The sequence below is a fragment of the Lolium perenne genome, chromosome 1 (assembly GCF_019359855.2).
Source record: "Lolium perenne isolate Kyuss_39 chromosome 1, Kyuss_2.0, whole genome shotgun sequence".
NCBI classification, from domain to species: domain Eukaryota; kingdom Viridiplantae; phylum Streptophyta; class Magnoliopsida; order Poales; family Poaceae; genus Lolium; species Lolium perenne.
The window spans coordinates 91,754,100-91,768,098 of record NC_067244.2 but is presented as its reverse complement, the minus strand read 5'-3'; positions in this window follow the sequence as shown (position 1 = coordinate 91,768,098).

Sequence of the window (13,999 nt, the reverse complement as noted above, 5' to 3'; positions counted from 1 at the left end):
ATAGTTTAACATGCAAGGACTCTGCAATGTAATTTGTATCAGTTTGATTGGCTTTCTACCCAAGTGAGCATGTGTCATATTTGTCCAAGGTTTGATTTTTTGCATCTTATCATATTTTGTTGAATACCATACTAAAAAATTCCATGTGCATCATTTTGATGCAGAGGCTGGGGGTCTCAACTTCCATTACGAAAAGGATTTGTCAAGACATGAAACATTGGATAAAATCCTTGACTGTACCCTGCAAGTGTGGCACCTAGAAACAATGATTAAAATTCAAAGCTGCATCTCCTACCAATACAAATGGTATATCAGACAATTTTGAAACAAATTGAATCCAACCCGAAATAAATTAAATTATATTTGGAAGAAGATATGTAGAAGTACCCCTGTACAGTAGGACGCTATGTGCAATGCACGACATATTGGCAAAAAATTACCCGCATGTACCAAAGGCATGGGCACCAAGATCTGATGCAAATTTGAATTCGGCCAAAGGAGGGTACTAGCAAAGATTTCGATCGTGTCAGCGATCCAGACATTCTTATGAAGTAAAGGGAATTTGATCATCTTGGTCTTGCAAGTAATGAAATGTGGGGACTCCTAAGATCGACGCCTTCAACACTGATGTTTCTTTTTCATCAGAAGCTAGTGGCTGACAACTTTGATTCCTATTCGGCTGATGCAGATATCCATGAGATCATCAAGAGGATCTTGGAACATGTTGAAGCACGTGTCGACATTCTGCTCTCGTGCTTGAAGGCAGATGATTTTGATAGGGTGATGCAAAAGCTGCCATATGGTCAATAGATTGTTATTATATACAAGGATGTTGTTTCTTGGGTCATCATCTAGATCTTTTGTTTTCTTATGTGTTAGCAGTACTTTATGGAAACTATGTTAGTATTGTCTTATACTGAATTGTTGCTATATCTGGACACCGGATGCTTATGTTCTATGACATTATGGAATGTATGGAAAAAAGATGACACCTTTTTAGCTATTCAGAAAAGGCAAAAAAACAACAACAATTTGTTTCCCACAATAAAATGAAATCTTATTGCACCTTTCCCCAAAATGGTAATGCACATTTTACCTTGGGCATTTTCGTTAAGACCCATGGTTTTTTATATAAAATGGTAGGCCATATTTTGAAGCTAGTTTTTTTTAAAAAACATATCAAAATTCAAGCTTATCATTTTATAGCCACAAGTTCACTTTTTTTTTCTTCATTTTTTCCAAAACAGGGTGGGAATCGACTGCATGCCATTCCTTGCAAACATTGGCGAATGTCGGAAATAATCTTAGATAGGGCGAACTCTAAAAGAAGAGGTAAATACCGAAATAGTCCCGAGACATTGTGATGCATGTAATTCTAACGCAATCCCAATAAACCAAAACATATTTTATTATAAGTAGAACCTATATACATACCAATTATGTGATCAATGGCAAAACTTTAGTTCTTTTGAAAATCATTTTGTAATTCGATCGATCAAGAATTTTTTCAATATCTTTTGCTCGATGCACAACTCGGAATTTATGATCTTTGTTGTCGAGCCATTTCAGGAGTCCTTTAAGTCATAGGATAGGAAAAACGTATGTACATCTTGTCTATTTGAATCCTATGGGAATATGAGTTTCTTTGATTGTACCAAAGGGATTTTTCCCTGAGGGATGACCTAATGTTTTGTTCATATAGGATTTGTAGTACAAGATTCATATGGGATATGTTCCCTATGAATATAACCAATAGTGTAGAATAATTCCCATAGGATCTAAATCCTATAAATCAAAGGAGCCTCAGTTGTTTTCGTCACCACATATAAAATCAGCGCCAACTCAATGAGATGATAAATGTTGTTGGATGAAACATGGCGTTTCTTTCAAATATAAAGAAATATCTGAAGTCTTCAATTCTACGCGTATGATAATGAATAGCTCAAGGTTATTTTACATATACTAAGATCCATGATACATCAATCTTTTTAATGCGGAGAACGAGTCTATATATGTTTTTTGGTACCTAGTCCATGTTTTGTTTTCGAAATCGGCTCCACGCAGTGTTCACTAAAATAGGCGCAACTTTGTCATATGAAGTCCGTTTTAAGTACTCAAATGTTCAGAAAAAAACACATATATATGAATGGATATTCACTAAAAATCAAGGTAGGATGGCTGCCGTACCGCCCATGCTTACAAATGAGACCTTGATGGGGTCGGACAGCATCCATTTTTTCGCGCATCCACCAAACCATTTCAACGAAGCGCCAAAACACCGGCGAAAATAGCTCGGGTTGCCGCCTCCAATTTTCAAATGTTCGAATTTCCCATCTTATCCTTTCATCAAAAACGTCCCCAGCGGTTCTTCTCTTATTCGGGCCAAGGCCAATCTCACCCCAGCCATTAAAACATACCACCGGCACAGGCGCCGAATCCCACATCTCTCACGCGTCACCCACCGAATCGGAGCATCTCGCCCGACGACGGCAGTGCACCACCGTCCCACCTCGCCACCACAGCCTCCTGACCAGCCGCTGTAGTGTCCGAGAAGACATTGTCAAGCAAGCCGGAGCCGCTTCCCCGATGAAGGCGCACACCGCACCATTTGTGCTCCACCGTAGCCGACGCCCACCGCGCCGGATCCTGCTCAGGGACGCCGTCCACCTCCGCCGCTGCGTCGGATCTGCTTCCCGACTCCCTGGTCAACCGCACGGTGAAATGGGTAGATCCCGCGCCCAACCGGTCCACCGCGTGAAACCAAAGCGTAAAGCCGTCCACTCCCCATGCGAAGGTTGGTGTTTAGCCGCTTCCCCATTTCATTTCCGAACATCAGTTTCGTGCGATCTGTTTTAGGGCTTGTTTGGTACTAGAGTTTTACTGGGATTAGCAGGGATAATCCGCTCCAAACTTTAAATCCCCACTTATCCCCAATGCATGTTTGGTGCTAGAGTATGAGCGAGTTTAATCCCCACTTGTCCCAACTTTTCCGCAAAATTTAGTGTATTTTTTCAATCCCCAATACTCTACCCCTACCTAGTGGATTGGGGATGGGGTTTTGTGGGTATTGGGTGAATTCTGCTGTCACCCAATACTCTAGAGTATTATCCCCACTAATCCCCACTAAAACACTGGACAGAGATCAGGTGACATGCAATAGGCATGTCACACGAGAACGATGTTGTGACATGCGACCATGTTCGATCGTTGGACTGAAAATGGAGGGCCGTATCAACATGAACGATGAGACGCTACAGGGACAATCCACGGTGCATCGCTACGGGGACAAATCTACGGTGCATCGATACGGTACATACACTCTGGGGTCATCTACAGTACATCACTACAGTGCTTGATCTTGTCTACTCATTTTTGATCCAACGGCCGAAAGTGCATGTTACGGCACTGTTCATCAGTGACATGCCTATGGTATGACTGTAGTAGAAGTCAAGCCTGCAGAGTGATTAGTCGACATTATTAAACTGCATGTTTATAAATCTTGTAATCATCAATTGGCATGCACAGGGAAATCATTTATTTTTGATCTATGCTTTATTCCTTTTTGAGCTATCATCTACTTGCTACTACTAATTTGCCCTTCTCTTGCTCTACTCAAAGTTCCATGATAAATCTCGTTAGCATTTTTTTCTAATGCATGCTAAAGATACCGTAGTAGAGTACAAAGAGGGCCGGAGAGAAAAATATAGGCATCACCGGTGAACAATCAAACACCTCTCCTGTCTCCATCGATAACAATCAATTTTCTTATTCAGAACTTGATCCTACTTTGAACAAGAGTCCGAGGGAGACCTGAGTAAAGAGGATGCCCTTGTCAAGCACCCTACTCCACCCCCCAAGGTGATTGCTCGCTCTTTTCATTGGCATTATTGTTGCATCTTCAATAAGCGTGATGTATCTGTCCAATCCAGCCCAAGTTATAGCATTATCATCTGCTCAGTTAACACATAATAATAACATATGTTTCATCATGTCTTGGCTTGCTGTTCTTATGTTCCATAATCGTATCAAGCATGTATATGATTTTGTTGATTGAAGTACCGTTTATCTCGGCAGGCATCGGGGACTTCACGTAAGGACGTTTCAAATACCAACAAGGTGAAGAACATAGTTCAACGGGAAGATCAATATCCTGACAGCTCACCTAAAAATAAAAAGGGTTCAAGCTGGTCATGTCAGATCACAAACAAATGCAGTGAACAGAGTAAAAACAAGGTCTCAGACTCAGAGTCACTCTAATCTAGTTGAAAATGATGACCAGGCAAAAAAATATTGTAATGCGAAACACCAACATAAAAAGCTTCGACCTAACCCCACATCGGTTGGTCTAAAAGTCAGAGACGGAGCAAATACCAAACCACATGTTCCCCGACCACATTTGCCAATCCATTTACCCAAGAACAATTCACAAGCAGACCCGGTTTCAACAGCGGGTTCTCAACACCTAACTACTCACGATCGCTCGCTGACATTTAGTCCTGCCAGAGACAACTTCTTCCTTAAAGATGATGGTGGGGCCGAATTAGGTACGTGTTCCCTTACATGCTCCGTTACATAAATACCTTGATAGCTTGATGTAATGCTTAAATTTGCAGTTCCACCACGACCAAGAAAACGAAGGGGGCCAACGACTTTGAAATCACTTAAAAATAAGATTGCCCGAATGGGAACAAGATTTCCCATCACATCGATTATAGCAGTGTATCGAGAAGGCCACCTTTGGATCCACAAGAATCATCTAATATAGCATCGATCACAGGCGTTTTTGTCGGGACTCAAATTCCTATCTTTCCATCATGGAAACAACACGTAAACACCCCTTCCCATTTTGAAGGTTTACCGCACATGTTACATGTAAGTCATTTTCGTAAACAATACCATGTTGCTCGTTCACATTCCCTCTAGCTTTACGTTGGCTAGCTATCTAACACATGAACGGTTCCCATTGTTGTAAACAGACATGTCTTGAGTTTGATGATGACATGAAGAATGTAATCAACGTTATCGGAGCATATTCTCTTCAGCGTTGCGCCGGGAGCGCCATAGGCTAAAGATGAGATACTTTGCTGGGAGGACTCCTAGCGATATTCCAATAACCTCTCCTATACTACGAGATGACCGATGATCAATGGTGTGATCTTGTTGAGTATTGGTCTGCTCAAAAGAATTTGGTATGTTCTGTGAAGACAGTGAGACAAGATCACATTACTGATTCCTTTTTAAGCATGTGTGTCACAAGTCTTCATTTGTAGTTCATCGCTCGAAGTAACATGCGTGCTCGTAATAATGTACGTTTACAACAGCGTACAGGATCTCGTAGCTTGATTGGACACCTCTTTGTATGGTAAGGAATGTTATCTGTACAACTATATTTAAATTAGTAAATCATTTAGAATTTATAGATGCACAATATACATCGTAAATTGATGTCTCTGTTTTATTTTTATTTTTTTTTGAAAACTTTCAATTGTCGCATGTCGGCATGTGACGTGGTTGTGAAACTAATTTATATTTTCTCTTGCGAAAATATCAGAAGGCAAGGCAAGCATACTGTGAGAGTACAGACAGAGAGATGAGTCTACTTGAGCAATTCAAGGTGTGCCAGACGAGCAGAAATGGTTTGACTGGACATTTTGCACGAGTGTTATTGTAAGTATTCTCTACTAATGTCAGTTATGGTTTTCAATTGTATGCAGAAATATCTTGTCATATTTGTCAAGCTTCATGCACTAGCCAACACAACCAAATGTCCGAACTGGTGGAAAGGGCTAGTACAATTCACTTATATACTTCTCAGCAATATCATGCACATTACGAATTCTATACATGGATCCATGCATATTTTTATAGTCCTGCTATTACGTGTTAGCAATAGAAGACATGTCAATATGATGTAACATGCTCTTACTAAAATGTATATGCGGTAATCAGCCATGCCAGTTTGTAGGATTATTAGAGGTAGTTCATACACATGTCTTCACATTATAATCTCTTCTCTTACACATGTGTAACAACTGAAAACTCCTCAGTCTGACATGAAAGTGGAGCAGGCAAAACCAAAGAAAGATGGTATAGAAAAAACCCAGAAGAATGTCTGAATTCATTTTCCAAGGTACTACAATGTCATGGTATAGCCAACAACACATTTCTGCGTAATGCTGGGTTCACAACTAATTTGTCGAGGTCCAAGTCCAAGTCAAAGCCCAAGCGCAGGTTGAGGTCCAAGTCATTATCTTTTTATGTTCTCGAGGAACTACTCAAAGAGGAACGAGCAATAGTGGCTGCACAAAGAGTAGTCATCCACCGTATAACTGCAGGATTAGAAGCAAGTCAAGCCCACCTGGGCAACATCCTGAGAAAGTGTGGGAGATGCTGAATACCACAAAGGGAACAACGGATACCAAAGGTGTCCCTTGATTGTGTGAAAGGGTTTGTGATGCTGAACTATTTTGTTGGTGCTTCTATCTGCACTTGTTATGTACCTGGTGGTTGTTTCCTTGGTGATGTGGATTAAATGAAAACTGAATGGATTGGATGCACCAATATTTAATCAAGGTTTAATCTGATTTGTAGTATTTTTTATATTGCGCTGCATGGGAAAAGTATAACTATTAGTTGGCCCATTGGTGACCATTTTCATACATTATTTTAGTTGATGGGTCCTTGTCCTTGTATCCCTGAAAGGAGGCAGTACTACAGTAAGCTACCAATTTTTCTAGTACGGTATTTTTTAGCGCCAGCTAAATTGAAAATATACATCAAGCGCTACAATCTCCCGCCAATAAAATCCAAAATATTCGCTACGCGTTTTAAATTTAAGTTTTTAGGAGATAGTACATGGGAACTGATTTTTGTTGTGATTATGACTTGATGTGACCGTATAGTAGTGTCATGCGCATGCGGGAGTGGTGTTTTGAAACATAGGAGCATATGCTCCCTCCATTTTGAAATGCATCTTACACATATTTTGAATTTCAAAAAAAATGAAACAAAAAATTCGCATGTACATCTTCTCGTGCTACGCCCTTACAAAGTTGCGACTTGTCATGTGACGTGTGTAAAAAGATAAAATACAGTACTAAAAATAATGCTTTTCACAAGATAAGTTTTCTCTTTTTTACATAGACCACAAAAAATATTGGTTTTTCGTGAAACTTGACGAACGAACATATATTATGAATATGTACATGTAAAATTTTTTGCTAATTTTTTCGACATTTTAAAATATGATTTTTTTGGTAGAGGGAGCATATGCACCCGGGAGCCAAATTGAATTTCCGCATGCATATGACACTACTCTATGTTACTACCTTCATAATGCATAGTAACTTAGATGTAGTACTATCATGCATGATTGTTTTAGTTAGTATGTAGACTCATTCTATCTTGAAAAGTGTTATGGTAACATAGCTAGTTACCACAACCAGCTCTATGTTAATACTCCTTAGTTACTCCCACTATGAGTAGTCTAAGTAGCATGGTCTACCCCGGAAGTAGATCCTCTAACGTGCAACAGACAAGTCGGGTAAGCTACACCTCTCTAATTTTCCTTCTCCACATCTACATGATTAAGTCTAATTTGATCTAAATTAACTTCCATAATATATGTAAGCCATATGCATTTACGATAATTAGTAACAATCAAAATTATGACTATCTTTTTTTAATATTTATACGATTTTTTATACGGAAAATATACAGTGATTGCTACAGTAAATACGTACAGTATTTGTTACATTTTCCTGATTTTTCTTCTACGTTTTGCACTACTTAAGCACTGTGCTTACCTGACTTGTCATCTCTACGTTAGAGGATATGGTTCCGGTCTACCCCTGGCCTTATATTACAATCACGAGTATATTACTTGGACCATCTGTACAACATACTTTTGTTGCTCCTTGCAAAAAAAAAAACTTTTGTTGCGACTGGATTATTAATAAAGGCCGTGTGCATCACCATGATGCAGAGGCTGGGGTCATATCCCCTTTTCGAAGAAAAAAAATTACTTAGACCATAGCCTTATTCAAAATCAATTCTTAGTCAAGCTGCAAAATCTCCTAGTACCAATCCCGAAATATTTCAGAAGGGCTTTTCAAAATTGATTTTCAAGATATATCATGATTATGATCGTGGTAACCGATTTTCAACGTGATGATGACTTGATGTGACACTTGGCCGTACTAGTACGGTCTCATATTTTTGTATTACTTGGACTGTAGCCAAATTCGAAATCTCATTCCAGCGGCAAAACTTCCCGCCCGAAAAATACAAATATTTCACACGCCTCTAACTTCCCATTCTACCCTCGTAAAGATGACAACAATGTCCATGCATAAGTCGGTTGGTGGGGGGTCTACCCGTCATTTTTTTCGATCACCACCTCCCTAGCTCCGAAACTCCCCAAAAAAAATTCATTTCCCTCACTCTCTCCTCTGAGACCACCCACCGGAACTTCCCAAGTCCCTCTCTCTCCCACCTCCACGACCACCGCACCGGAACATCCCCGCCGGACTTCCCTGGCCTACCCGAGGCCTCGCGATCCTCGTCATCCGGCTGTCTGCCGGAGCCGCTTCATCGACGCCGTCATCAACCGGACTGGATCATCCCCGCCGAACCTCGAAACCATATACTCATCCAGCAGTCTACCGCAGTCGCTTCAGCTGCGGTATCGTCCACCCCACCGGAGCCGCTTCGCCGGATCCGTCGTCCACCGCATCGGATCTAGCTCACCGACACCGTTGTGCATGAACCGGATCTGCTTCACCGGCGCCTTGCATGATCTAAACTCTTCTACGTCGCTTTTCTATTGCTTGCCTGCAAGTTCTTGTTTAATCTTGGGGGAACCTGTTTGTGCTAACGACGCGCCGTTACGTTTTTGCAGATGAGATGAGTAATCATGAAGTGTAATGGCCGTCTCTCCAACCCCAAGTAGCACATGTAGCGTACTTCATCACCGGATCTATCAACCCCAGGAAGATCTGCTGTGACTCCCACAGAGTGCTTCTCCTAATGTAAGTCCCTTGTTTTAGCGCCATGTTAAGGTTCAGATGCTTGTTTGTCTGAAGCTCTTTTAGTTCATTCCTAGCTATGACCGTAACACGTTGCTATTTTCTACTTCATTGCTAACTTTAAGCGATTGAACATTTTGGTTTGCATTCCCTGCTCTGTAGATGTAGCCATCATAACTTCTATCTTGCCTTTCGATCGTTGTTACAAAAATTATAGGTATTATAGTAACATCCTGCTATTATTTAGTTCATGGCCAATTTTAAGTAATTGCACATGTTGGTTCGCATTCCCTGCTCTATAGCTTTTGGCATCGTAACTTCTATATTTGGTTTACATTCCCTGCTCTGTAGATCTAGCCATCATAACTTTATCTTGCTCAGTCGTTGTTACAAAAATTATGGCCTGCTACTATGTTGTTTGTGCCAATTTTTTACTCCATGAACATGTTGGCTTGCATTCCTTGTACTACGGTGATGCCATTGTTTTGTATCTAGTTCATTGTAAGCTAACAAAGTAAGAACTTAGTTTGGCATGCTATCACTCTGCTATCTAGCTTTGTAGTACAAATAAACTTATCATACTACTAGATAATAATTTTGCGTGCCATCTTGTTCTTCAAAAAGCTGCATTATTGACTTGTTTCTACGACTTGGCATGACGCTCACATATGGAAAGCTGAACATATTGGTTTGCATTCCCTCTTATACAAGTTCACAGGTGATCCCACTATATTCTGTATCTGGTCCATCCTAAGCTCCAGCATTAACTATCCTCTATGTGTTGCTCATTACAAGTTTATATCCCGAAACATCTTGATTTGCATCCCCTTCACTATAAGTTCAGGAGTATTATTTAGTTCACGGCCAAAATGAAGTAATTGCACTTGGCACATGTTGGTTCACATTCCCTCCTCTTTAGCTTTTGCCATCGTAACTTCTATTTTTGGTTTACATTCCCTGCTCTGTAGATGTAGCCATCATAACTTCATCTTGCTCAGTCGTTGTTACAAAATTTATAGCCTGCTACTATGTTGTTCATGCCAATTTTGTACTCCCTGAACATGTTGGTTTGCATGGGACTCGACAGTAGTAAGTCTGCTGTTTCATTCTAACATGCTCTGTTATATTGGCTGTTGGTATGCGGCATGCACTCTTTGTTTGCTTATTGTGCGCATTACAATGATCTTGTTATAACGACGAAATGATGAGTTCCAAATTCTTTGGCAAACAATATTGCAGTGTCTTTGCGTTTCCATAGTTGCTGCATTAACTTGTAATGTGTTTGTTTCAGATATAGGTGCTGCATGGACAACTTAAAAGATTGCCAGATCGCTTCATTGTATTGCTAGGTTTAATTACCATTCAATTTCTCTGGGTTCTGTAATATTTTTTCAAAGCCTTGCAGCTGATGTAATATTTAGTTAGTTTTTATAGTTCTTTCGCGCATTTTTTCTTTGGTGCTTGTGGTAAGTGAGGCTATCCGACAGAAATCAATGTTGCGTAAATATTCTCAGTATCTAAATCACGAATTCCCATCCCTTAAACGGCCCAATTAAGCGAAATCACATATGTGCCGGCCCGCAAAATCCTAAAGCGCCTATTACGCCGGCATATAAACAGCAACTAAACGGGCTGGCCCACTTACTTATTGGGCCAGCCCACTTGATTTACGGTGGACCCCACACTCTAATTGGGCCGGCCCACTTGCTTGAAGGTGGACCCCACCCACTACTGGGCCGGCCCACTAACTAGTTGGGCCAGCCCAATTGCTTTTGTGGTGGACCCCACATACTAAATGGGCCGGCCCTTTAAGACGAAAGTGGGACCCACCAGTGTTTTTGGCCCGGCCCACTATCTTGTTGGGCCGGCCCACTTGCTATATGGTGGACCCCACATACTAAACGGGCCGGCCCTTTAAGAGGAAAGTGGGACCCACCTGTGTTTTTGGCCCGGCCCACTAGCGTGTTGGGCCGGCCCACTTGCTATATGGTGGACCCCACATACTAAATGGGCCGGCCCTTTAGCAGGAAAGTGGGACCCACCTGTGTTTTTGGCCCGGCCCACTATCTTGTTGGGCCGGCCCAATTGCTATATGGTGGACCCCACATACTAAATGGGCCGGCCCTTTAACTGGAAAGTGGGACCCACCGTGTTTTGGCCCGGCCCACTATCTTGTTGGGCCGGCCCACTTGCTATATGGTGGACCCCACATACTAAATGGGCTGGCCCTTTAACAGGAAAGTGGGACCCACATGTGCTTTTGGCCCGGCCCACTGGCTTGTTGGGCCAGCCCAGTTGATCTAGTGTGGACCCCACGTACTAAATGGGCCGGCCCGATAGCAGGAAAGTGGGACCCACATGCTAATTGGGCCGGCCCAATAATTTTTTCGGCCGGCCCACTTGCTTTAAGGCGGACCCCACTTGTTAAATTGGCCGGCCCGATAACAGGAAAGTGGGTCCCTCATGTCTTGTGGGCCGGCCCTTTTGCCTGTTGACCGGTCAAACGAGTGCATTCGGCCCGGCCCACATGCTTAGTGGGCCGGCCCATTAAAGTTTTGACCAGTCAACTTTAGAGGTTAGGCCCGGCCCACGTAACTAATGGACCAGCCCAGCTATATAGTTGACCGGTCAAACTAAGTCAGCTGGCCCGGCCCGTAAACTTAATGGGCCAGCCCGCTTAAGACGTGGCAGGCCTCGTGTGGGCCTACCATCTACCACGGGGTTTCAGCCGGTTAACGCCGTTAACTGCCAGTTAACGGCGTCTGCCACGTGTCAGTTTGCATGACATCAGCAGTCAACGGGCTCCCGGAAACACTTGGGCAACGGTCCGATTTTCCGTGGCGGAAGGGCGCCCAAGCGCGACGGACCGAAAAAATCGTCGTAGGACTTTGCCTGACGCAGTTTCCACAACAGAACCCATATCGACGGGTTAGGCCCATAGGCGACGAAAAATACCCCTTAGCGGACGATTTTGAGACGTTGTCTATCAGAACTTTTCTTGTAGTGAATAAGCCCATAGTGCATCCTTCAATTTACTAGCCCAATTCTTTCTAGTTTTATTAACAGTCTTTTGCAAGATAGATTTAATCTCTCTATTTGATAATTCTACTTGCCCACTAGTTTGAGGATGATAAGCGGAAGCAATTCTATGATTAATACCATATTTAGCAAGAGTTTTTCTAAAACCACCATGAATAAAATGAGAACCTCCATCAGTCATAATATATCTAGGAACTCCAAATCTAGGAAAAATAATATCTAAAAGCATTCTTAAAGAGGTCTCACCATCAGCACTTTTTGTAGGTATGGCTTCCACCCATTTAGTAACATAATCAACAGCAACAAGTATATGAGTGTTACCTTCTGAAGAGGGAAAAGGTCCCATGAAGTCAAATCCCCAACAATCGAACGGTTCAATAACAAGAGTATAATTCATAGGCATTTCATTGCGTCTGGAGATATTACCAACCCTTTGGCATTCATCACAAGATAAAATAAACTTTCTTGCATCTTTCAAGAGTGTCGGCCAATAAAAACCTGATTGTAGAACCTTTTGCGCGGTTCTTTCTCCGGCGTGATGTCCTCCATAAGCACTACCATGACATTTACTCAATATATCTTGTTGTTCATATTCGGGAACACATCTTCGCAGAATACCATCCACTCCTTCTTTATATAAGTGTGGGTCATCCCAGAAATAATGCCTCAAGTCATAAAAGAATTTCCTCCTTTGCCGGAAATTTGAAAAGGTTGGAGGCAAATACTTGGAAACAATAAAGTTAGCATAATCAGCATACCAAGGACTGTCTCGTGAGCTCACCTTTATTGCAGCCAATTGTTCATTTGGAAAACTATCATTAACAGGAATAGGATCATAAGCAATATTTTCCAATCTAGACAAATTATCAGCAACAGGGTTATCAGCACCTTTCCTATCTACAATATGTAAATCAAATTCTTGCAACAGAAGTACCCATCTAATAAGCCTTGGCTTAGCATCCTTCTTTTGCATAAGGTATCTGATTGCAGCATGATCAGTATGAATAGTAACTGTTGAATCAACAATATAAGATCTAAACTTATCACAAGCAAAGACTACAGCTAACAATTCCTTTTCAGTAGTAGCATAATTTCTTTGAGCAGCATCAAGAGTTTTACTAGCATAATGAATAACATTCAATTTTTTGTTTACCCGCTGTCCAAGAACAGCGCCTACAGCAAAATCACTAGCATCACACATTATTTCAAATGGTAAATTCCAATCAGGAGGTTCAACTATAGGAGCAGTTGTTAAGGCTTTCTTAAGAGTTTCAAAAGCTTCCTTACAATCATCATCAAAAACAAAAGGTACATCTTTTTGAAGAAGATTAGTAAGAGGCTTTGAAATCTTGGAGAAATCTTTAATAAACCTCCTATAAAACCCAGCATGACCAAGAACACTACGAATACCTTTAACATCCCTGGGATAGGGCATCTTCTCAATTGCTTCAACTTTAGCTCTATCAACTTCAATACCTCTCTCGGAAATTTTATGTCCCAATACAATTCCTTCATTAACCATAAAGTGGCATTTCTCCCAATTAAGAACAAGGTTAGTTTCTTCACATCTCTGCAAAACTTTATCAAGGTTCCGCAAGCAATTATCAAAAGAATTCCCATAGACAGAAAAATCATCCATGAATACCTCTACAATACTCTCGCAAAAGCCATGAAAAATAGCAGACATGCATCTTTGAAAAGTAGCAGGAGCATTACATAAACCAAAAGGCATACGTCTATAAGCATAAGTTCCATAGGGACAAGTGAAAGTGGTTTTCTCTTGATCCTTAGTTTTAGCAGCAATTTGTGAAAATCCAGAATAACCATCAAGAAAACAAAAATGAGTATTTTTAGATAACCTTTCTAACATTTGATCAATAAAAGGCAAAGGGTAATGATCTTTTTAGTAACTTTATTAACTTTTCGATAATCAA